Raw genomic sequence first — 25,677 nt, 5'->3', positions numbered from 1 at the left:
ATGGCTATAATAACAGCTCCGAAATCTCCAGAACAAGAAGACGATGTGCTCCTTTCTGAGGAGGAGGGAAAGACTGGGATGTATATAAAACATGCATGCCAAAAAAAGAACAAATATGTGCTTTCTGTGTTACAGCCCAACATTTTGGATTATTTGGAGGATGATTTGGGTGGCTGTCGTTACAATGGAGTTAAATTGGTTTCCTATTTTAGCCTCTGCATTGGTTCAGCTTCACTCTGTTCCATTCTAAAAACGCATCAGCATTATCAGTCAGCTGCAGCGCACTTGACTCTGCGCGTGCTTGCTATGAGATTAGGGTAAGTGTATCCGAACTTCAGAGCACAGATTTAGAAAGTTTTACAATGTCAGGTAGACTGAACAAGCAGAGCAAACCAGAGCAAGCTCTAGTGGGGTGAAATCTCTCCATGACATGATGTATTTTTAAAATGAATCCATTTGGCCTTGGGCCTGCCTGGGTGGACTTCCCTTTGAATGTTTATCCATAACTATTTTAGATACTTAAATTTTATTGTTGGATCTCCTGCTTATGAAACCATCAAATAAAATAACCATGCCTTAGCAGTGAAGACAATTAAAAACAGAATATAATAAAACTGAAGAAAATCTGAGCCATCTTCCTTCCTATTAACTTGCACAACTGCACATGTGTGTCAGCAATCACAGATTAAAAGAAGCAATTAGTCTGAACAGGGAAAACGTGAAGCTGATACTTAATACATCAACAGGCTATAAGCTTGAGAGCCTCCCTTTCTGATATGGTTATGAGCAGTATTGCAAAAATCTGTTCTATCATATCTCATCATTCTAATCAACTTTCAAAAGCCAATACTGGCAAATTGCATCTCTATGTCATAAATTCATATTCTTAAGAGATTTATGGACCTTACACTTAACTGACATAATGATTTATATCATCTGTGATTAAAAGATGTATGGCTTTATTTGTCTTGAGGTTGTTTCTAAGGAATTACACTCCTAAAAAAAACAACAAAAAAATGTCAAGAAGCAGCATTTAGTGCTTTTCTTTACAGAAGCCTTCTACAGTGCTTATAACATGTTAATGAACCAGTTGTGCCAAGAAGATAGATAAATGTGCAACTTCAACAGTATTTACTTAAATAAAAGCTATGGAACTATTTAATGCAGATAAGAAGGAGACAAGTGAAGGCATTTTTCTCACCAGGTACAACTGTTCCTTCCTGTATTTCAATCTTCTGTTCCCTGCTGTTCCATTGATCTCCCCTATTACCCATGGGACACACACACATGCACACAAACACAATGAAATATTTTAGAAGTGTAGAGAAATTAGTTTTACCCAATATTTCCTCAGTCCTCAAGCTCAGTAGCAGTCAATGGTTCCAAACTATCTTAAATTTCCAGAGGCAATTCAGAGCAAAGGAAGCATCATGATAAGCAGGTACATGCAGAGCAAGTCTTCCTTAAGTTATAATGAACAAGCTCACCAGTACTTCTGAACAATCTTTTCTGTTTATTGGTCATTTCACCTAGTGCAAGAACCACTGAATTATTTTTTATAAATTGTCACCTGAAATGATTTTTCAAACTTTTTTGGTAGAATCTTTTATTCAAATAAAATGGTGTTTAGAAACCTAATGAAATTCTTGAAAATGATAAATGAAGCAATAAATAGAGAAAGCTAAGGAAATTGTGACATTAGGAGAGATGCTTTATCAGTTATTAAAATGTACTCTAAAGACATAGCATTAAAACAGTATAGTGTTTTACAGAAAAACATACATATAAGTAAATTGGAACAGGGAACCCAGAAATAAATGATATGATAAAGATGGTGTTTTCTTTAGATACATGATGGGTTTACTTAATCAACATAATTGACAAACATTTAGAAAGAAACATATCTGGAGTTTGCTTCATTTTAATAAATGAAAATAAGATGCATTAAATGTTTAAATTCAGACATTTTAAAGTTAAATATACATAACAAATATGTATATACCATATTTAAGTGTATATAATATGTGTGTTTACGTACACACATTTATACAAGTGTATTTATACACACTCACACAAACACATGTAAATCTATGAGTAACAGTTTTGATGGCTTGTATAATAAATACAAAATTCCTTATTGCAAAAGCAAGTAAATCCCCAACTAAAGCAAAGAATAATATTATATTATATAAATGTCTATAAAAATATTTCTATGGTAAAATACATCATAATGCATAAAGCAAATGACTAAGAGAAATATTTACAAGACATATGAGATATTGCTTTAAAATAAAATGTGTTATTATGAATTGATGAGAAAATGACAAACAACAAACAACAGAAGAATAAACAAAGCACACAAACAGGTGTTTCACAGAAGAATAAATCCAGAGATTAAATGAACATATTGACAGAGGCTCTGTCTTATTGGTAGTTAGGAAATGTTTATTTAAAAAAAAGAAAAATGACCTTACACTTACAAGGTTGATAAAAATAATAAAAATGATAAAGCTCCTTGTAGGATACCTAACATAAAATACTGCAGCCAAGAAGAAGGCAAGGTTTTCTTTGTACTCGTTGGGAGACATTTTGAAGATGTTATATTACATGATAAAAGCAGAACACAAACGTAGATTGTGATCAGTTAGTAAAACAAACAATAACAAGAAACTTATTTTCACGTATTCACAGTTGTAAGTTGTGACAGACAAAGGGGAGAAATCAATGATAAAAAGTGATTTCTGTGATCTCAATTATACAAATGTTTACCAACATTTTGCTGTTGGTAATTTCAGAGTGGCGAAATTGCTATTTCTATCTCATAGTTATTTTGAGATCTTGAGCTACAAACATGATGGACCACATTCCCATCTGTAGGAGGAGAGGTGTTGGGCCATCCTTTCCTTGGTCCACGTTAGCTCATCACCCACTGCCAAGCTACACAGAAGGAAGTTTGAATATTACAGAAAGAGATTTTTAAAATTAGGATACTGAGGCATTTTCCTCCTTTCCAGTTAGAAGACAAGCTTTTCCTGGTTAATTCGAGTAGGTGTTATCGTTTTTGAGAGCCATCAGACGACTGCTGTTTCAGAATATAAGGGACAGAAAATCTAAAGGAAGAATCCTGCTAGTGCAATCTTTGGCAGGAAAGCTGCACTGTGCTGGAAAAGGCTCCCAGAGTTTGCTGGAGAAGGGATTCTCGTGGGTAAGAGGTAGATCCAGGGAACCAAACTGGGCTCATCTTGAATGGTGCCTGTGAGAGGTTCATCTGGGTGATTCATTGGCCTAAGAAGAGTGCTACAGACTGGATGTTTGTATCCCCCACACAAACTCATATATTGAAATCTTAATACTGTAGGTGATGGCATTAAGAGGTGGGGTGGTGATTAAGTCATGATGGTGGAGCTTTCATCAATGGGGTTAGTGTCCTTCTAAAATGGGTCCCAGAGAACTCCTTCACCCCTTCCACCACCTAAGGACAAAACTGAGAAGGCACTAAGAACCAGGAATCAGATCCTCCTCAGACTGAATCTTTTGGTTATCTTGTTCTTGGACTTAACAGCCTGTGAGAAATAAATGTTTGTTGTTAAAATCACACAGTATATGGCATTTTTGTTATAGCAGCCTGAAAGGACTAAGCAGGGAGCAGCTCAGGCAGGTAGGTGAAGGCTGGTATTGAGGGGGAGATTTGTAGGTGACTAGAGAAGGCATTGCCCACATCCTGGAGGGGTTTCAGGATCAGGACTTTGAAGAACCATTCAAAGTGCTGCAGGAGAGAAAGAGTCAGCTTCAAACATCTGCCACAGCCAGAGGGAGCCTAGGTAGAATTACCATTATGTCAGCCAGATAAAATTGCCTCACTTATATTTTCCCTCTTCCCACCAATTCTTCCCCATCATGGTTCCCACCCTCAACTCTTGCATCTTTGTACAAGAATGTAGGAGAAAGGGGCAAAGCAGAGAAGCAGACAAAACTGACTCTCCTTGTTACTGCAGATGTCTAGCCTTGGCTCAGAAGGAAGAAGCTTTATCTCCAATAAGGTGCTGCAATTTTATTAGTAGATCACACTATAGATTTTTTTTTCCCCAAGGGCAAAGGGTCCTGCATGAAACAATATACAGAAGTTGACCTTCTGGGGCTCATAGCAGGGTGAAAAGTGGTGCAAAGAAGATCTTTTGCGTCAGAGAACACCTAGTGCATGCACATTCTATAAAATGCACTTTTTAACCTGTATTTTCCTATACTTACCAAACACTGTGCTAAATGCTATGGAGTATTTCAACTGTAAATGGCAATGCCAATCTGTGCTCTCAATGAATTTGTTTTTGGAAATAGAATTAGAAATGGCATCAGTGTAGAGTTAAAAGGATAAAGTATAGGCTTTGGAGTTCTGGTTTAAATTTGGTAACTTAAAACATTTAGGAACTTACCTTCTCATCTGTGAAAGGGAGGACAGAAATATTATCTTCCTTATTGGACTATGTCGAAGATAAAATGAACTGATACACATAGAACATTCAGGACAATGGTTGGCATGTCACAAACCTTGAATAATGTTGCCTATTATAATTATTGATCAAGAGTGACATAAAAGGCATGAACAAGACTTTAAAACTGTTTCCAAGGGAGAGAACATGATCCTGGAGACTGCTGGAGAGTGCAGGATTAGCTTTGTCATAGGTCTGGTCTAGATCCTGAGACTTCACGACAGTTATTCAAGATCAGTGTCAAAAGTACTGCCTATTTCTCGCATGCATCTAATCACTTGTGCAGGCTTCTGCCCTTAGTAGAGTCTATAAAGCAACCATACTCAGGATGGTCATAAGTGAAATATTGCATCAGCTATTTAAATGTTCTAAAAAGCATATGTTTAGGATGATGGTATTGATGACCTCAGATACTTACTGGCACTTGAACCCAATACAATAAAGGCATTTTATAAATCATTGACAACTCTGATGCACTGGGTCTAAAATTTGAGTTTATGAGCTATACATAATAGATGTTTTTGTAGTCTATGCTTTCCTCCTTCGAAAGCAATGTATTATTTTTATCAATATTAATGTAACTGCCATTATTTTTGTAGATGAAGTATATGTGCCCATGTGTACCTGGCTTGGAAAATTTCTCTTAGGTCAATGAGAAGTGTGCCACTGGCTTTTTCTTTTTCTACAAAATGTATAAATATTTATTGCTAAGTTTTTCCCCTTTTTAAAACCAAGTATCACTAAGTAATTTTAATTTATTTTCTAAATTAAAAAATTTAAATTTGTAAATTTTAAATAGTTTTAAATTACTTTGGCCAAGGAAAATATATCATCAATAAAACAAATGAGGTTCTCCCTTTGCAAGACAGAACTTAGTCACTAACTAAACTAGCAAAGTGAATTGCCTACCTGCAGTGCCTGGGATTATTTGAGGGTTTGGTTGGAATGAAGAGATTTAGTAAGCAAGAATAGGTAGTGTCTTTTTTCATGCCATCTTTTGCTTTAATAAGTAACAGTGATATCTTATGACAATATTAAAGGAGAGAAGGAAACTCAGAAAAATGCTGAAGGAAAATCCTGCCTTTTATAAATAAGAATAAGTGGAAACTCAGCTCGGTAACTCAGGGAATTTAGCTGGCTTTAAAAAATTTCCTCTGTTGCCAAGGGAGCTTAATGGTAGGTATAGAAATGGGCTTAAAGCAAGTTCTTAGAGCGAGCTTTTGCACAACAACAGTCACAGCGTTTATAAGCAGCAACCCCATCCATATGGAAGAGAGAAAAAGCTAGAAGTGAAAATTGCATCATCCCTTCCATATCAGACAAGTTAATTAGCTGGTCCATAATCACAGACTCTGCTCCAAATGAAAAGAACAGCTTTTCTCCTTTTGAACAGAAAGGAACAGAAGGTGTGATACCTGTGTAATTCATTAACAGTAAGAATGTTTTGAAGGAAGAGCTTTTGAATTTAGATTACGCTGTACTTCAACTTGTAATAGCCAAGGTTGTAGGGGGGACTTTTGCAGTTACCCCAAACAAATTTTAAATGTGAGAATTTCCTTCTGTGCCTATCAGAAACAATCTAAGGACCATGGAGCATTTTTCTGAGGTGTGTTTTTTTTTTAATTCTTAAAATTTATGTTTAAGCTATCAGAATACTTTTCAGTGTACTGAATAAGCTTTGGAGCCTTGTTATTAAAGAACTAGTTCAATGTATCATATCCAAAGTTGTTTCTAAAATAATTGTAAAATGGGAAATTTAGGATGTAAGTGATATGATATGATGACATATCACCAAATTGTGATATGTCACCCACCTACCCAGAACAATTTAAAGACTATCTATACTGTAGTATCTAAGGCTCCAGAGGTTTCCAAAACCAGAAAAAGAGGGCTTGTGGGGGTCATGAGGCAATTCTGGCTGATTAGAGTCAGACAGATGGAGGGTTAAAACACAGAGAAAGAATGAGCCTGTGCTTTCTCTTTTAAAATAAACCTGAATTGCCATTTTCCTATGTCTAGATGAGATGGACTGAGTTTTCCCTTTCTACATCCCATCTTCAAATAAAAGAAACATAACATTCTAGGAGAGTGGCATTTGATTCCTCACAAGAAAGTGAATGGGCACAGCTTCTGTTTCTTCCCCTAAAGAAATCTACTGGGAGTGGCTTCAGAAGCAGAAAGAAGCCCGGACTTGGGAATGAATGAATGTAAGAACTGTGAGACATCTATCTGTAGCGGGTGCTGCCTGCAGAGTGGGTTGGAGAGCAGCTAGCCTGGGCGCAGCTGTGGGAAGACAGTACTGGGCAGGTCTTCAGTTCTCTTGCTTCTTGCTGTTTTGAACATTGCTTTAAGATGGTTCTTACTCCTTATTTGCACAGAAACCTGCGGCAACTTCTTGATCCTAGCAACGCAAATTCCAGGGCTGCAAATTCTCTGCTGGGTTAAGACACAAACAGAAAAAATGTCAGGTTCCATCTTGGCCCTGGTTTTCTTTAAATGCTAGAGCTAGTGAATTTTGTTTTAGGAAAAATATGCCATCTTTCAGATTTGTTGGTGGAGTGATAGCATCTAAAAGTGATGGGGAGAGGAGGTTTCATACTTTGAGGATTCTTTCTCCCACCCCGTGGCTTAAACTCACCAACAGGAGTCTAACTCAGGCTCCCCTGTAATTCCTATTATCAGACAGTGTCATGAGGCACAGGGGAAAGTTATCTAGATAGTGGGGACAGCAATCTTTAAAAGAGAGGTAACTAAAAATAACATCACATGAAACAGAATTCTTGGAACAGATGGACTAAGAACTTAAAATAAGCTTAATTAAAATACTCAAAGGGATAAGAAAGGTGTTAATAAAATATGAAAGAAGTTGCAAGAAAGATCCAAGTGGAAATTATAAGTATGAAAATTATAATAGTTAAAAATAAAAATCAGGAGAAGACAAATTTTCCAAAGGATTCAGCTGAAGGAAAGTTTAGTTTGCTAAAAGATTAGACTGAACACTCAAAAAAGCAATAGAAAAATATAAAATGTGGAAAAATACAACAGTAAACTGAGCAATTTGGAGGATAGAACTCAAGGCAAATACTCAGTTAATAAGTTGTGGGGGACAAAGAAATAAAGACTATTACATCCCAGAGTTAAAGAATGATGACAGATCTCTTGACTGAAAAGGCACTTAAGGTAAACTTTCTGTGCTTAAGTTTACCCACCCGTAAAATGTGGATAATATAATGTGTACCTTAAAAATATTATTATGAATCCCTTAGAAAGGTGCCTTGCACATAATCACTATTTCAGTATCATTATTGTTATCTAGTTGTATTACAATTAGATTTTAGAACAGCAAAGAGAAATGGAAATGCTTCTAAAGAGGATGAACATATCACTTATCACGGAAATATGTTTAGATTGGTTCCAGGCTTTTTAACAGTATAATTATAAGGAGAACTGAATTAGACACAATCAGGCTTTGTACGTAATATTTACCTACAAAGTCGCACTTCCAAAAATTATTTGAGAATATTTTGAGATGAGGAATAATACATGAGTAATGGTGGTTCCAAAACTTCAAAGATATCATGATTATTTTTAAAAAGTATGGGTTGAGGAAAATATCCAAATTTTAAATATCATCATCATTGTGTTGAAAGTGGGAGAGTGGGAGAGAAGACGAATATTATGTGAAACTTGCAAGACAACAATATTGCTATACATAACAAACTAATAAATAAAAATCAGGGTAAATCCATAAGAATAGGTGGTAAGTTAGGGGAAACAATCAAAAGAATAAATTGACTGAATTTTAATATGTAGGAATGATACACTATTCTGCGAAGCATTCTGGTAGTTATTAGTCCAATTATATATGCATAAAGATAAGGCCATATAACATCTTTCCTGGGTCCATTTTCAAAGGAATTATGACACAGGACCACATGGGACAATTGTGAGAATATTCACTGAAATTGTAGTTGAGATCTCCTAGAGGTGTCCAATGCTGGGTGAGTGGGTGTGTTCACAGAGTGACAGCAACAGCCACTCCAGCAGCAGTCTCTTAAGTACATGATGGGGACAGAAATATTATTGTACTACATTATGGCATGCACAATCCTGGGCATGGACTCTTCATAGATGCTATATTAGGTGACAATTGAACCTCTACAAGTGTCCTTAGAGATGGAAAGAGGAAGTCCCCCTGGGACCTGAATGGCTTACTGACAAGACTTGGAGGCTAGCCTTTGCTTAAGTTGGAGCCATGAGGTTGGAGTAATGTGATGTGTTTTTATGGAGCCTGGGAATCACGTGGCTCTCAGCTTTGCGTTGGTAATTGTGGATGCATAAAAGAACAAAAGACAGAAAAAGTGAGATTAAAAAGACTGATTTTCTCACAAGATGGGTTAAGGCAACACATTCAAATGTGTCCTATTGGAAGGGCTCTTAAATATGAATTGGGATCGAGATAAAAAGAATTCAGACTGAAACACCAGTTTTGGCTCAAACTCATCCGCCCATTTTTGGCATTATTTCCAATTATTTTACATATGTGTATGAGCCATCTTTGTGTCACTGCAATGAAATCCTTGAGACAATGAACTTTATTAATAGAAAAGTTTTATTTGTATCAGAGTTTTGAAGGCTCTAGTCCTAAAGATATAGCAGAGGCTTGGTGAAGGTCATGCCTGGCTTGCATTACCTCAGGGCATGAATGGCAAGTACAGGGAGATTAGATGGGAGCAAAACACTTCTTGAATTGCAGTGAAGAGAGAAATTGGAAGGCCCCAAACTTTGAGAGCATGCTGCCAGTGATTTAAGAACTTTTCACTGTGCCTCACCTATTAAAGTTTTCACTACAGCAGAATAATGCTACCCTGGTGACTAAGCCTTTAACACATGGAACTTTGGAGAAAACCATCCATATTCAAAGCATAGCACATAATAAAAAATCCAAAATCTTGCAGTATTATAGAATCAGTATTGTTTTCATCCTTGCAAAAATCTTAGCTATCATTTAGTAGTAGACCCATTGGAGAGTGATTAAGTGCTTAGTTCTGGGACAAGCTATGTATGTTCAAAGCCCAGCTTTATCACCATGCACTATTTTAATAAAATGACATAGTCAAAGGTCTGGTTCAAAGCAACGGTCAAGCAAATGTTTTCCCTATTTTCTTCTATTTCATTATCAATCTGACCGAAGAGATGAATCTTCATTTATGTGATACATAAATCACATTTATATGACTGTGTCCAAATTGGGCAAAGTTGTAGTCTTGGATTCATCTGATTCTCATTGCTCAGCTGGGCTCAATTTAAGACCGAGCTGCATTAGTCTCTTGAGGAGAATTAGGTTGAGTAAACAGAATTTTGGATTCTATGTTTGATCATTTCACATAGAAAAAACTTGGTCTAGTATTCCATAGTGGGCTTTGAAATTCTTGATTAATAAAAAGCTCTTCAAGTTACAGGCAGTTATTTTTTATGTGAAATAAATTTGTTCTGTTATCCTTAAATATTAATTTATAGTGCTATAATATGTAATTATAAAAATGATTATTGTCATTTGTATGTCTTAGATGCTACAGTTTTAGGCAAATTAAGTATCTGTTTTACTCTGTAATTTTCAATCACTTCAAGTTTCATGTTTATATATCATTTTTGACATTTGAACTTGAAATATCATAGTCTATCGTATGTAAAGCAATGTTTATAACATATTTGTTCTTTCTTCTAGCTTGAAAGAATATAATTGACATTGTCAGTTTAGCAAGATAAATAAATTAGAAATTTAGAATAAGGACAATGCCACAAATAATAATTAAATTTGTCAAAATACATGTAAATATGAATTAATAAAGTTTGCAATGATTTAGATACTTATACTTATTTTCAGATCAACTCAATTGTACATGGGAGACCAAATTGCTTTAAGAGTGAATTTATCAGCTGGGCATGGTGGTGTAATCCTGTAATCCCAGCAGCTCAGAAGGCTGAGGCAGGAGGATTGCTAGTTCAAAGCTAGCCTCAGCAATATAGCGAGGCCCTAGGCAACTCAATGAAGCCCTATCTCCAAATAAAATATTAAAAAGGACTGGGGATGTGGCTCAGTGTTTAAGTGCCCCTGAGTTTAATATCTGGTATCAGGAAAAAAAAAAAAAAGAGTGACTATATTCTCCAGGCACAGCATACACCTATAAATTCCAGCAGCTCTGTAAGCTGAGGCAGGAAGATTGCAAGTTTGAAGCCAGCCTCAGAAACTAAGCAAGTTCCTAAGCTACTTAGCTGGACCCTGTCTCAGAATAAAAAAAAAAAAAAAAAAAAAAGACTGGGTATTTGGCTAAGTGATAAAGCATTTTGGGTTGAATCCCAAGTAATTGAAAAAAATAAAATAATAAAGTCAGTGTGTTATGCATGTGGTGCAATAGGGGATGGAGGACTTAGGTTTTTTTTTTTTTTTCCATTTAGATATGTGTGTGTGCGCACATGTGTGCTCATATGTGTAGTGTGTGTGACAGAGAGAAAGAGAGGGAGAGAGAGAGAGAAAGGGAAGATAAATTTAGGAAGAGAAAGGGAGAGAAAGGAGAAGACCCAAGTTACTTTTAGTTTGGTTTTTCTGTTTAAATACTGCAAAATATGTAAATATGACTTATAATATTTTCAAAGATGGGAAAGAATTTAAGGAACACCAACCAGAGCTTTAGTTCTGTCATCATTATGATATAAAATGAAAATTCCATTTCCTCTGGGAAGTTTTCCCTGATCCTCAGCTGGAAGTAATTCCCTCCTTCTATGACTTCCCAGAGCCTATCCTAAAGGACTTAGAAACTTGTATTGTAGTGATTTACAGACGCTCTCCAGGGTCTTGTGATATTGCAAGATTATAAACTAATTGTGCAGAGGATTTATATCGGATTCTGCTTCAGTCTGAAAGGCAGTGGCTTATAATAGAAGAGCTTGGAGTTTAGAGCCAGCGAGAACTCAGTTTCCAGCCAAGCTCTGCCCCTTGCTAGCCGTCAGAGGTATGGCATATCATTTTTCCTATGCTTCCATTTCCTTATATATAAAGCTGTGATGATAATACTTAGCATTGGAGAAAGATACCGTGAAATAACTTATATACTGCCCCTACCCCCTGCACATATTCCATAAATGTTAGCTCTCTCTCTCTCTCTCTCTTTTCACATTTCTCATCAGTAGTCCTTTCCTCCATGCAGAAGTGTTCTTTGCATAAAGCACGGGTTAGCCATTTGGCAACTGCATCTCTCATTATTGAAAAGAAAGGGCAACCATGATGTTTGACAAGCATGGCTTGTGGAATGCAATCACAAAGCAATTTTACCTCCACCACCACTCATTCATTTAATTGATTCAGTAGGCAGTACTTTCTTTTCTCCTGCATGAAATTTAAAGGAAACCCCATGACTTTTCTGGTCCCTTTCAGACAATAAAAATTCCCGATCAGCAATTTATAGAATTTATTTCATGGGATTATTAAAACTTCAGATTTTATTTGAATTACAACAACTTGCCTCAGCTGTATCACAGTTCAGTCATTGTTTATTAGGTTGTTGGAGGAGCACACTGACCTTTCTTTCATGGATACATGCTTCTAACTCTTGATAAAATAAATCAAATGGCTACAGAATGGTTAAAGGGGGAGCAAAAGTCCTTTTCTGAGATTTAGAGATGTTCTGACAGGGAACAGATTGTCATGCAGACATCATGCTGGGAACTGAATGTATCAGAGAGAACAATTTTATGGAATCTAACAATACCTTGCAAGCTTGAGAAATACCAGATTGACTAGTTTGCCTCCTGACCTGGACATTCCAGTGGCTTTATAAAATTTCTGACTACCCTGACTCATATCAGTGTCTAATTACTGGACTTGCTCCGATCCTCCCACTCTCCCTCCCCCAAACAGGGACCTACTGTGATTTTGTCTCTCAAGGGAGTTTTAATAGATTCTTAGTTTAGTTTATAAATTAGTTTATAATCTTGCAATATCACATTCTTATACAAGCTCATTATATCTACAGTCCCTTTCATATGAATGAGATATTTTCTCTGGCTAAATATGCAGTTTCTATTAGCCTTAAATTGTTAATAGGTCTTTCACTGATTCATTCAAATAATATTTATTGAACAACCACTATGTGTCAGAAACTCTTCTAAGTGAACTAATAAACAAGCATTTCCAACTTGGGAACATGCATTTTAAAGGCGAGACAGAACAACAAACAGTAGATATAAGAAGTAAATAACATAGCATATTAGAAAGTGACATATACTATAGAAATAAAAAAGTGGAGCAGATTAAGGAGGATTAGGAATGCTTATGTAGGGGTGAATTACAGTTAAGTACAGCAATCACTGTAGCTTGCATTGAAAAGATAAATTGCTACTCCTCCCATTCCTGCAGACACACACCTTTTCAAGTGTGTATGCTGCTCAAGAGGAGGAATCTCTCTTTGGAGCCCCCCTCAAAAGGGTGCGGCCATGAGATTCACTTTGGGTACCAGATAATAACAACTATGATAAAAAACATGACAAGAAGTGCTTGTGTACTGGGATTTGCCTTCCCTTGCTGCTAGGGAACTCTCTGTCACAGAGTGAAGAAATTTCCTTTTGCCTGCTAGGAGATGAGAGTCCAAGTAGAAATCAAACTTCCATTTTTCCAAAACTTTTCAGCTAACATTCTAGCTGAGAGACAATTCAACTGAAGTCATTCCACACCATCTAGCTCCAATTGAGCTGGCACAGACAAGAAGAATAGGCGAGCCAACCCACATAATCATGATCAATAACAGACTGTGAATGCCTTAAACCACTGAAATTTGTGGTTAGCAAACTGGTACACTGTCATTTTAACAAAAGCTTGAAGGAAGTCAGGGAGTGTGACCTATGGATGGCTGGAAGAACAGCTTGTGGAAATCCCCTGAAGCAGAAGGCAAGCTGTAGGCTTTAAGTAGGAAAAGGGTCACTGTAAGAAAGAGGGAAGTAAGTAGAGAGAGAGGGGAGAACAAGGAGATAAAAGGTAGGGCTTTGAGAGGGACCCTCTAGGTTGCTTACACCTTTGGAAATAAAATGGCTTTTATTCTGAAGAGTCTCACCACTGAATTCCAAGTACCCCTCTAGGGAGCCCCATGTCATTTTTTTTTCCCACTTGGGTAGCCCATCCTTTGCTTGGATGAACACTGGATGTGCCAAATGATTCCATTGGCAGCTTGTTATAGCTCCTCTTCACTCCTCCCTCAGACAGGCAGCTAGCCAAGATGCACCTCATTCTTCAGACTTCTAAGTGTGCTCTAGTGGTCAGTTTTCAATGTCCTACAAATTTCAGGTGAAGAATAATAAGCTTTATTAGCCAATCCTAAAATAAATCTCTCTCTTTCTCTCTAAATTTAAATAAAGAGATAATAAGCTCCCCAATATTTCTACCTTTGGAGAAGAATGAAGTTCACAACACACCAACAACTTTTTTTGACAAAGATTCCTGCAATTTCTAGCTTTTTACTTTGTTTTGTCAATCTCATTTAGGCTATAGATAGATGGGCATGTAAGAACGCAACACTATCTTTGTACTTTCCTTTTGGAAATCCTGAAGGTTCATCTTGCACCTGAATTTGGAATGTAACACTTGTTATTTTATCAGTGTTGTTATTGGTTCATCTGAAATTACAAATAAACTAGGGTGTCTTAATGTGCTTCTAGAGATATTGTCTGACATGGAAGTCTGATTTTCCATGACTAAAGTAGAGGAAGAACAATATTTTTAAAACTCTATCTTCCAAATTATTTAGTTTAGATGCCATCTCTTACAATCTGACTCTAAGTCTCTTGCAGAATATATAACAATTGTTCTTCTTTATTGAATAGTTAGTTGTAATTTCATTTACTTAGCCATTTACTTTTAAATTTATACAGATATCAAATAGTAAATCTTCTCAGGTACCATGTATGAATTAGTTTCCAGGGGCATAGAGAAGACTGTCATGCTTCCTAACTCCAAGGATTTCATGGTTAATTGGTCAACAAATTCAAAAGCCATCTTAAAGAGATATGCAAAAGATGTTTGTTGAAGGTATTTAATCATAGTTTCAGATGAAAATAGAAGAAAAATTAATTTAAAATTAGCTTAAACATTAAAAATATATCATATTATTGTAGAGATCCAAATTTTGTGCAGCTTCAGGGTTGACTTAATCCATTTATTTAACTCCATTTTCCCTGTCTCTGTTCTCTTTTGCCACTTACTTTTAAATTCAGCTTGTAATGAGATGGTTACATTACCTCTGGAATTCACTTTCATATCTAAAAATGTCCAGAGGAAAAGACAAAATATCGATTTCAGAAGCACTAAAAGAAGAAGCCCCAAGAAATATCTCTTAACATTGGATTTTCCTAAGTTGTCATATGACATTGCAGAATTAATAAGATTACTTGTAGAAAAATCAAGTGCATTCAATACCCAGGGGGTAAATAATCAAATGCATCCCTCAAGTTGGAATTGGGGTAGCTTTCTCTGAGTACTTAGATTTGTGAATATAGTCGGTTACATGAATACTTTCCAGATTCTGATAGGAAAAAGAAAGATTGGGATTGCTTGTTAAGAATGTTCACTACTGTGGATCCAGATAATAGAATATGCCAAGTAGAGAAGTATTCTACTTAGTATTCTACTTCTCTACTAAGTAAAGAAGAATTCTACTTAGTAAGGTGGTATCAGGAAATGAATCTTTGTGGGAGTAACCCTTAAGGTCTAACTAGGAATTCTAAATAGGAGTTATCCAAGAAGGAGGGAAGAGGATGGATGAAAAATCCTTATTAGGGTAGAGAACATCTTAGGCAAGGTACAGTATTTTCTGGATCATGGGATTTGGGAAGAAAGGCAAGTAAACTGGGTTGTCTAGAACAGAACTGTGCCCAGATATTGACAACACTATTTGAAGAGACTCATCAGCTGTTTCTCTCATGTAAAAGGTTGAGAATTTTCCAGAAGTAGATATACTAAACTTTATCTGCCAGAGCATCTCCTAAGAGATCTCCTGGGGAATCAGAACCCAGAGACGGTCTAGGCAGAGCACTTGTGTTTACTAGATTACACAGAATAGCTGATAGATATTGTTTTTCTGCCTTAATCTAGAAGACACTTTAAGACCATTTCTTTAAGAAATACAATTTAGAAGAAACTAAAGACTATGAAGCCAGACTGTAAGAATTTGGGTCCAACTTCTGGCCCTGTTGCTACTTGAGTTTAAGGAGCTTATGCAATTTCTGTGTTCACCATTTATTTTCTGTGAAATGGGTGTAATATAGCCCTCACTTCAAATTTTTAATGGACTAGATATGTTGCCATATATTAAAACACTTGGAAGAATACTTGGTAGGCACCACATAAGAATGATGAAGCTGTTGGTTAGTGGCATTGCTGCTCTTCTCCTGAAACTTCCAGCGGAGCTAAAGCTTAGAATACTAGAAGCAGGCAAAACAGCTCCTGATCTTCTTTTCTTTTAAAATATAAATCTGAAAGCAGGAGAAAGCAAACAGAGAGTAAGAAAAGGAAGAACAAATTTATTTCCAAGTTTTAAGGCAGACAGCTTAGATCTTCTTTCTCCAAACTGGCTATAGTTTGGCTTCCTAAAGTGCAGGGTGGTGGGAGAATGCATGGATTTGGGTCTAAGTGGGTAAAGGTGAGTAGCAAAGTTGCTTACTCTAAAAGAGAGAAAGGACTGTGGGTTTTCTTGGGGTGCCAGCTGTACATGTGAGCAGGATTCTAACAGCATCCTAAAAAGCAGATACTAGAATGAGAGGGGGAGAAAAGGCTTCCAAAGGCAAAAGGAGAATTCAGTGCTAAATCCTCTTTGGTGATGTTACTAAGAAAGATGAGGGTGGAAAGTCTCCTTCATCTCCTCACTGTCAACCTATGCCCTTATTTCGAAAGTATAATATTTCATGGCCTGCAAGGGCCTTCTGCTTGACCTGCTATATACAATTCTGTTCACCTTTCTTGTGGGTAGCATGTCAGGATCCACGGGTTCGCATGTCTGTTTGTATTCTGTGTAACCGTATGGAAGGATTTCCTTCCTTGTAATTCCATGATTACATTTTTAAATGAATAGATATTTATTACTCTGAAAGTCATTTTCCATATCTGTTCTTGTCTTCCAGATTCAGAGAATCAGGTATGCATGTAGCCTATTGTAATGTAGTAAACTGTGTCCCTTAACAATATATGTTCAAGGGGCTGTGGCTGTAGCTCAGCGGCAGAGAGCTTACTTAGCACTTGTGAGGCACTGGGTTCAATCCTCAGCACCACATAAAAACAAGCAAGTAAAATAAAGGCATGCTGTCCATCTACAACTACAATTTTTTTTTTTAAAAAGATATGTTCAAGTCTTAATTCCTGGTACTTGCTGATATGCCCTTATTTGGACATAGGGTCTCGAGAAGTAATCAAGTTAAGAAGAGGTCATCCTAGATTAGGATGGGTACTAAATCCAATGATTAATGATGATGAGAGGGAGATTGAGACACACAGAGGGAAGAGGGCCATCTGTGATGGAGACAGATTGAAGTGATATAGCTATAGGTCAAGGCATGCCAACAATTGCTAGCAACTATAAGATGCTAGGGAAATGCAAGGAAGAGAATTTTTCCTAGAGCCCTCAGAGAGGACATGGGCCTGTTGGCATATTGATTTCAGAACTGTGAGAGAATAAATTTCTGCTTTTTTTTTCTTTTTTCTTTTGCCACTAACTTTGTAGCAGCTTGCTATTGCAGTTCTAGAAAACTAATAAACTTGTGCTGAAATATTTAAAAACTCTAGTGTATAGGCTATACCATGAACTGGGACTTTGGTGTATAAAAGCCAGATTTCTATATCATTCTCTCCTGGCTGTAACCAAGTCTGATATCAATATTCTCATCAGGAAAAAAATAATCTGCAATAAATTCAGATTTTCAAATAAAAGCATGAAGACTGGGAAGGACACTTTCTTCTTCCTGTTAGATCTTACAGCAAACACATATCCTGTCTGCCGTCAATATGGATATTTATCATCATCTTATCATCATCTCTTTCTGAAATTCAAAACACTTCTTTCACTGTATCAGATTTGTTTTGTTGGATGAGAATCATGATAGCTGAGTCTTCATAGGATGCTGTTATCAACTTCAGTTCTGTTTTGTTTTGTGCAGACTTAATGAAGCAAATAAAGATTTACCAGTCCCCTGGACACTTTTTTATTCCTTAGCAAAGGAATTTAAATGTAACGATTGTTGATGAAGAATGACAGAACATTTTGGTTAGTGCACATAAAATTGTTGTTTATTCAGCTCATAACAAATACATTTTAAATTTAATTTCGAGTTTCCTCTTTCCTCTCCCTATGAACCTTTGCTTCGGAATGCTTCTCACGGCCAAAATGCTTTCCCAAATTGGATAGACACGCCATTGCTTCTGAGACCAAATTAGCCTCGGAGATGGGTTGCCTGGTGCTCACACTGTCAGCAGCACCAGGGTCCGCAGGCCAGTTGCCAGTTTGTAACAGTGTCCAGGGAGATATCAGCTTCCTAACTGATTTCCTCCCTCTTCCCAACCTAATTATTTGGAGACCTTCAAGCTTTCCAGAAATATCTGCAATTAGTCAGATGGTATCTAGGGCTTTGTTTAAAATTACAATAGAAAATTTATCAAGACCATTTGGTCTAATCTCGCTCATCATCTTCCCAGTGGAGTTTTCCTTTCCTCTCTGGAGATTAGAAATGAAACATCATGATTATTACATAGTTACAGAGAATAATAAAGATAATAATGCTTGAAATTACTATTCTACCATTAAGAGGAATGATATGTGTAAAGATAATTCCTTGTAAGATGTAGTTAGATTTTCTTCCCCAAGCTCAAACAATGATTAGTTACTAGCTTCACAACCTCCCTTTGTTGATGGTTGTTTGAACCTTGATTTTGTAAACTGGACGTCAATGAGTTTAATCTTCACTAGATTCTCAACCTACTCCACATATTTAAATGTAGTAATTGTAGATTAAACAGCTGTTTTGAAATATTTACTATTATTAAAACTTGTTTCAAGAGAAATTGTAAATATATTTCCACATACAGGCACTAGTAATAGTAAGTGGTCCTGTTGTCCACTAACTCAGGCAAAGAATGGCATTTTCAAATGAAATGTAACCTCCCCATATGACTTGATTTGCCAGGATTTCTTTGTGTGGATTCATGTCTTTTCACATCTTAGGTTTTTCCATTTTCCAAATTATCTCAGTTTGGGGCAAGAATGATACTAGTCACAACCGAAGAGGCTGCTTTCAAAAGCAGGGCTCCCTTTCTATTGTCAGGTCAATGTGGTGCTGTAACTGTCTTTTTATCTAACTTCAAGAGCCTCCTTGTGTGAAGCTGTCTTGGTCCATCAGAAGGTGTATGAAGTTATCATTTCCTCTGGTCTCATGCATTTGTAGACTATGCAGCTTTTCATCAAACTGCAAATATATACAAGATGAATCTAAAATTTGTCCTGAGTGTTTAAGTCCATCACTGTAAAAATAAATGAAAATCCACCTATCTTTTCTGTGGAAAATTATGTTCTATTGAGTAACTATTAGCTCTTAAAAAAAAAGTGAATAAAATTTGCAAGTGTCATTTGTATGAGGAAAGGCACCTGAGGAGATCTGAAAGCAGTTCCTTATAGTCTTCCATGAACCTGCACTTGTTCAGTGTGCTCCAGCACTTTCTGGTTTCTAAATGGGATCTAGAGCTACTGTTTGGTCACTCAGACATACTAATGGATTCATTTAAATGGGTCCCAGCTGCAGTCCATGAGTAATAACAGATTACCCCAGATACTTTTATTTACTCGATATTTAGCAGATGAGATTTGCGAAACACATTAAGTTATTAGTTACTGGGGACTTTTAAAGTCTTGTTTTTGACTAGTTGATGTGAAAGAGCATGTGACACAGCCAGTATGATAGAGTCCTAGGGTTATCCTGTTTACAATAAATTGGCTGAATTAAAAAAAAATAAATAAATGTAGTAATTGGTGCAAAACAGTTTTTCAATAACTATTTTTGAATGAAATAATAAATGAATTAATAACAGGAAAATTTTTGAAGTAAATATATTATATTTTATTGTAGTAAATTTCTTTTCCAACTACTTTTACACTCTTTATGTCTATGCAGCAAATACTTGGTTAGCCAAATTTAGAAAGAGAAAAAATTCTACTTAGAATGAGTTTGATTTTTAGTTCTGCCATTTGCCATATTCTTTAGCAAGTCATAAACTGCACCAGTGAATTGGAATTTACAAATGCATATACACATTTCATTAAAGGTTTATTTTAATGCAACATTAAATATAAGCTTGACAGCCTCTTAGTCTCCTATCCCCAACCTTATTTCCTTTTTTCGTCTCCTCAGAGTCAGCCATTTCATGAATTTAATATGAACTCTTCCAGTTACAAATGTAGATGTACACATCAATGAAAAAATGCAATATTGCATACCTAAGACTTTTAAAAACTTATACAGAAGTTATCAAAGTGTACACGTTATCTTGAAGCTTGCTTTCCCCCTCACTATCAGAGTTTTCAAGATTTGTTCTTGAAACTACACACTATCATATATTATAAATTTTTTTAATTCATGGGGAACAGCAGAGCATGGTTCTTAAAGAAATACAGACTTTGTAGCCAACTGAGTTTATAACCTAGTACTGTGGCACCTTGGGGAAATTCCTTATTCTCTCTGAGCCTCAGTTTCCTTATTTATAATATGAAAACTATAACAGTATCACATCTATGGTGACATCAGCACTACTCTGATGAAAAAATAACTTATACCTACCCTAGGATAGTGTCAGTACTTAGGAGGAACAACATACCTGTTGGTCTTACTAACTGTTATTGGACTGTTTCACAGATACCTTTGTATTCATTTGTGGGCATCCTCCTCATTAGTATCTTAGACATTGCATTGCTGACTTATAGAGTTTATTTAGGATTTTTGATGATCCTGAATTGTTCTCTATATTGTTTGTGCTAATTTTTGTGTTTAAGGATTTCCATTTTTTTCTCTATCCTTACCGACTTGAAAATTGTCAAATTTCTTGTGAAATAAATTTCATTTTTGTTATTATTTTATTTCTTAATTACAGGTGAGGATGAACATATTTTTAAGTATCCTTTGGACATTCTTATTTCTTCTTTTATGAATTGTGAACTATGCTTTGCTTGATTCATGATCTAAGTTAACTGTCCTATAGGAAAAGATTATTCCTAAATAATTTATTGAGTCAATCCCATTGATATGCCACCTCCATCATATAAGTTTCCATAAATATACAGATACACAAATCTTTATTTATAGCTCACATTTTCTTATTATTATTTGTCCTGTCACCAACGCTGTCTCCTCACCCAAACTCTGCCCCATAGTAGTTTTATGATAATTTAAAAATTTTTTTCCCCTTTGTTCTTTATTTTCAAATCTGCCTTGGCAATACTATATTTTTAGCTTTTTACATCGATTTGTAGACCTATGAGAAACCTTGTTAAGGGTTGGGGATATAGCTCAGGTGGTAGAGTGCTTGCCTCACATGCATAAGGCTCTGGGTTCAAACCCCAGCACCACAAAAAAAAAAAAAAAAAAAAAGGAGAAAGCTTGTTCAAATGTTTTCTTAAGTAGCACTTAATATTTATATTAATTTTTGGGAAATATATTCCATATTTGTGATTCCCCCTGCATTGCTATCCATTTATTCAGTTGATATACTTTAAGAGCATTTTGTAAATTTCTCCTGAATAATAAAATAGAAATGTGTGTGAACACACATTACAAAATGAAAAGATCTATATGACTATATATATAATATATGTGACATTTTGTTTTTAAAAGAACTCAGTTTATCTACACTACACAGGAAAATTCTGGAAAAACTGATCTTATTTAACTGGATTGCCCTTTGTTCTCAGTGAAACTTTTATCAGCTCTTTGCCTAAATAATACAATTGTTTGACCTAAATTTTATTCCATTTTATTTTCTTGATCATATCTTAAAATAAAACTTATAGGTAGAGAATTATACAAGAAGTGTGCATTTTGAAAAGACCAAAGTAGGAAGTGAAAACACCTCAAAAAATCATATATCATCAAACTGGGACCAAATGCTAAAGGTCAACAGGGTTGTGATCTAAACTAATGGTCCAATGTGGACTCAGTGGTGTGTTAACTTGCATTCCTCTCTTATAATTCCATGTTTGCTTCCATTCCACTTTTACTTCTCTTGATAGTCTGATAGATTTTTTTTTTAATTTGTAAAGAATTATGCTTGAGTAACTTTGGAATACAGAAGATCATTTAAAAGCATCATTCTCATCTTAATTAGAAGCTATCATGTATTAGTTAAATGGTAGAAAGAAAATGAAAAAAAAGAGCCTATATTTTAAAGACAAATATTGTAGATTTCAGCAAATATATTTTCTGGTTCTTATCTAATGAGACAGCTCATTGTAGTTCAACAATTTCTGCACAAGGTGTAGAGCAACTTACACAAAAGTGCTAGATATTAAACCTTTGCCTTGTGATTTTATACAATTTCCTGCTAGTGTGCCCTACAGAATTAGAACGTAGCAGAGAGTCAAGTTACTAGCTGAGATACTATAATGAAATGATTTATTGTTTAGGAACCTGAGCCTCAAGTTAAAATGTAAACTCTACCATCTTCTTACCCAGTTCATAAGAAATTTGTCCAAACAGATAATTCTGTTTTTTAAGCTAGGAACAATTTCTTATAAAATATGCATAAAACAAGTTATTTCAAATAATGATTGTCAGGATTAATATTCCAGAAACATATAGTCACTGTGTTGTATTAATTTTAATTTCCTCATTTTTATATATTTGTCTTTGTTTTATTTAATTGTCTCACTGTTATATTAGTCACTATCACAGAACTTTTCACACTACCCCCATCATTGTCTGCTTATTCTCATTTCCAAACTAAAATTTGTCTATTTGGTGAACAGGAATAAGTCTACAGTTATTATTTTGTTTTTCAGTGAAACAAAGTGTCTTGCATTTTAAAACAGGTAGAAAGACTTAAAAGTCGGTGCCTGCAGGTCGATCCGAGGACTGTGTGGCAGCTGTAGCTGACAAGAACAGTGAAGCAGAGGACTGACAAGCCCACCAAGAAGGCCCAGGCCAGGCAGGAGGCACCCGGCGGCCGCTTTCCTCACTGCTGAGCCAAGAGCAGTTGGTCTGGTCCGCATCCAGAAAATCAAGGCCACGGCCCCAGCTTGCTGGGGGCGAGAGTTGGAAGAAGCACCTCAGTAGAGAGTTCGGGAAACTGTATTTTATAATGGATATGGTGCAGAAGAAAGAAAACATTACACTGTTTATCCTCCTCCACACCAAGTCTTCACGTGGACTCAAACATGTGATATAAGAGATGTGAAGGTTATCATCCTGGTACAAGATCCTTGTCATGGACCCCATCAAGCTCATGTGCTCTGCTTTAGCATCCAAAGATCTGTTCCACTTCTGCCTAGTTTGGACAACATTTATAAAGAGCTGTCTACGGACATAGATAGTTTTCATCTGGCCATGGAGATTTATCAGGATGTGCCAAACAAGGTGTCCTCTTGCTCAGTGATGTGCCAACTGCCCGGGTCCATCAAGCCAATTCGCCTAAGGAGAGAGTTTGGGAGCCGTTCACTGATGCAGTCATGTACTGGCCTAATCAGAACTTGAATGGCTTTGTCTTCCTGCTCTGAGGCTCTTATGCTGGGAAGAAGGGCACTGCCATTGACAGAAAGGGGCATCATGCACTGCAGACTGCTCATCCCTCCCTGCTGTCTGTGTACCCAAGGTTCTTTGGGTGTAAACTTTTTCTAAAGCTAATGAGCTGTTGCAAAATTCTGGCAAGAAGCCCATCGACTGGAAGGGGCTGTGACCTTGCACTGAAGCGTGGGTCTCTTCTTCTCCAGGGAAGGTTTTTGAGAAGTGGCTGTTGAAGTATTTGTCAGTAATGAAGTCATTGAAAATTTACTTATTTTTAAGTGCCTTGCATAAGAGGAAAGAGCTTCTATTCAACAGCAAAGAACCAGGCTCTCCAGCCAGGGACAGCAGATATACACTTTGACCATTTCTGCATTTTAACCTTCCAAGCACAATAAGATAAGGGCCCAAGTAAGGCAAAGCTGGCTCAGCCTCAAATAAGCACACTTCTTGCAAGACAAATGAAATCAAATACTGAGTTCTCTCCAACTTCTTAACTCTGTAGATTCAGCAGGGAGAAAGGCACCTTTTTGTTAAAGCCAATGGTTTGGTGCTTGTTGCTAACATTTTAGATAGGTTAGATCTTAGGTTACAGTGCATTTGGTTGTTTGGCTTAATAAAAGGCCCCTTGATCTTTGGAGGAACCTTCAGGCCATTTTCTGGAAGAATGTGGAGGACTTTTTTGTACATTTCTAGAAATCTGTCCCAGAAGCTAAGGATCAGTTTCCTGATTGTAGTAAAGGCAAGGATCCCTGAGGAGTTCCCCTCAGTGTGAGCCTCACAGACTGAACAAAGAAGCAGTGGACTCTTTGTTTTTGTTTCCTGGAGTGAGGTGAAGTTGAGCAGAGAAGAGGGCTCTGTTTTTTTTTTTTTTTTTCATGCGGGATGGGGGATTTTCTCCTATGGTTATCAGTTGAAGTGTTTTAAGGAGGGACAGATCGCGAGATTCTATTTTTATGGACTGGAATCACTTGGATTTTTTTTCCTCTGCATCACTGGGGAATTTCACATTTTTGCAAAATATGCAGATAAATTTAACAAAAGATATCCAATACTCTGTCCAAAACATACATTCAAATATATTCAAAATATGTAAATACTGAAACTTGTAGTACTTTTCGTCATTTTTCTTTACATTAAGTCAAAAAAGAAAATAGAAAATAAGCCTCTGAAAGAGGCCCAACCTGACATGGGAAATAAAGAATATAAGAATATACAGCGTTAGTTGCTGTTGTTTCTGACTTTATGACTCTTCCATTTCTCATTATACATAACCAATTTAGTTAAAATAATATATTTAAAATTTTAGTATATTTTGGACAGTTACCATTTCTTTACTCCCTAGGATGTTAAGATGTATGCATATAGGTGAGGGTAATGGATGCTGAGTGGAAATTTTGTGGTGTGGCACCACAGAAGCAAGGTAACTCCTGCCTCCTCACACACACTCATACATTCCCTTCACCTTTTCCCTCCATGCCCTTGCAACTTCTATTCTGTCCTTCAGGTTTGGTCACCACATCGATTTGGGATGAATGCTTTTGTCCTCCCCCAAATTACATGCTAAGACCCCCTAATACCAATGTGGTGGTAGGAGGAGATAAAGGCTTTGGGAGGTGTTTGATTTTGATGGGCCCAGAGGGTACAATCCTCATGATAGGATGGTACCATCCTTAGAAAAGGAGATCAGAGAGTTTGCTCCCTGCCCCATCATGTAAGAAGACAGCAAGAAAAATGTAGCCCAAGAAGAGAAGCCCACAGAATCTCAATGTGCTGGCATGTTGATCTTAGAATCCCAGGCATTAAAAGTTGAGAAATAAATATGTGGTGTTAAGCCCTGCAGTCTGTGGTGTTTTGTTATAGAAGAGAGAAGACACACTCATCTTTTTTTTTTTTTTATCAAGCCACTTTCTGCTGCTTACTTCAAATTCCATCATCATCTCACTCTCTCCTTTTCTTTGTCTCCTGCTCTCTCTTCCTCTTGTGTGTGCATGTGTAAAAAATTGCCAAAGATTATTTTTGAACACAACTTATACAACAATGTTTTTAACTCTACAAGTTGCAACAAATATCAAAAGTAAGATATGGAAACAACCCCCCTTACTCTCATGTCATGAGTAAGCACTGATAATGTAGAATATTTATCTAATAATATAGAATATTTCCTTCCAGTCCTTTTTCTATAACAGCACCATCTCTAGTTCTTGCAGTCATTGTAATCCTCGCCTAATGTTTGCATAGGCAATCTCAAACTAACAAATGATTTGGCAGCATACTAATGAAGCTTAAACTTCAGGACCACTTGCTTGCATGGCCTTCTTCCAAAATGGTGAGTTACCATTCAGAATGATGCTAGCCTGAGGCTTAGCATAGATTGCATTTACAATATTGAGGTATG

At 36.4% G+C, this 25,677-nt stretch overlaps 1 pseudogene; it reads left to right on the top strand.

The window, feature by feature from the left end:
- LOC114098977 (uracil-DNA glycosylase pseudogene) lies at positions 1-23,454 on the top strand (annotated as a pseudogene).
- The last annotated feature ends 2,223 nt before the right edge of the window (positions 23,455-25,677 follow it).

This window comes from Marmota flaviventris, chromosome 8 (assembly GCF_047511675.1).
Source record: "Marmota flaviventris isolate mMarFla1 chromosome 8, mMarFla1.hap1, whole genome shotgun sequence".
NCBI lineage: Eukaryota > Metazoa > Chordata > Mammalia > Rodentia > Sciuridae > Marmota > Marmota flaviventris.
This window is presented reverse-complemented; position numbering and strand designations above follow the sequence as displayed.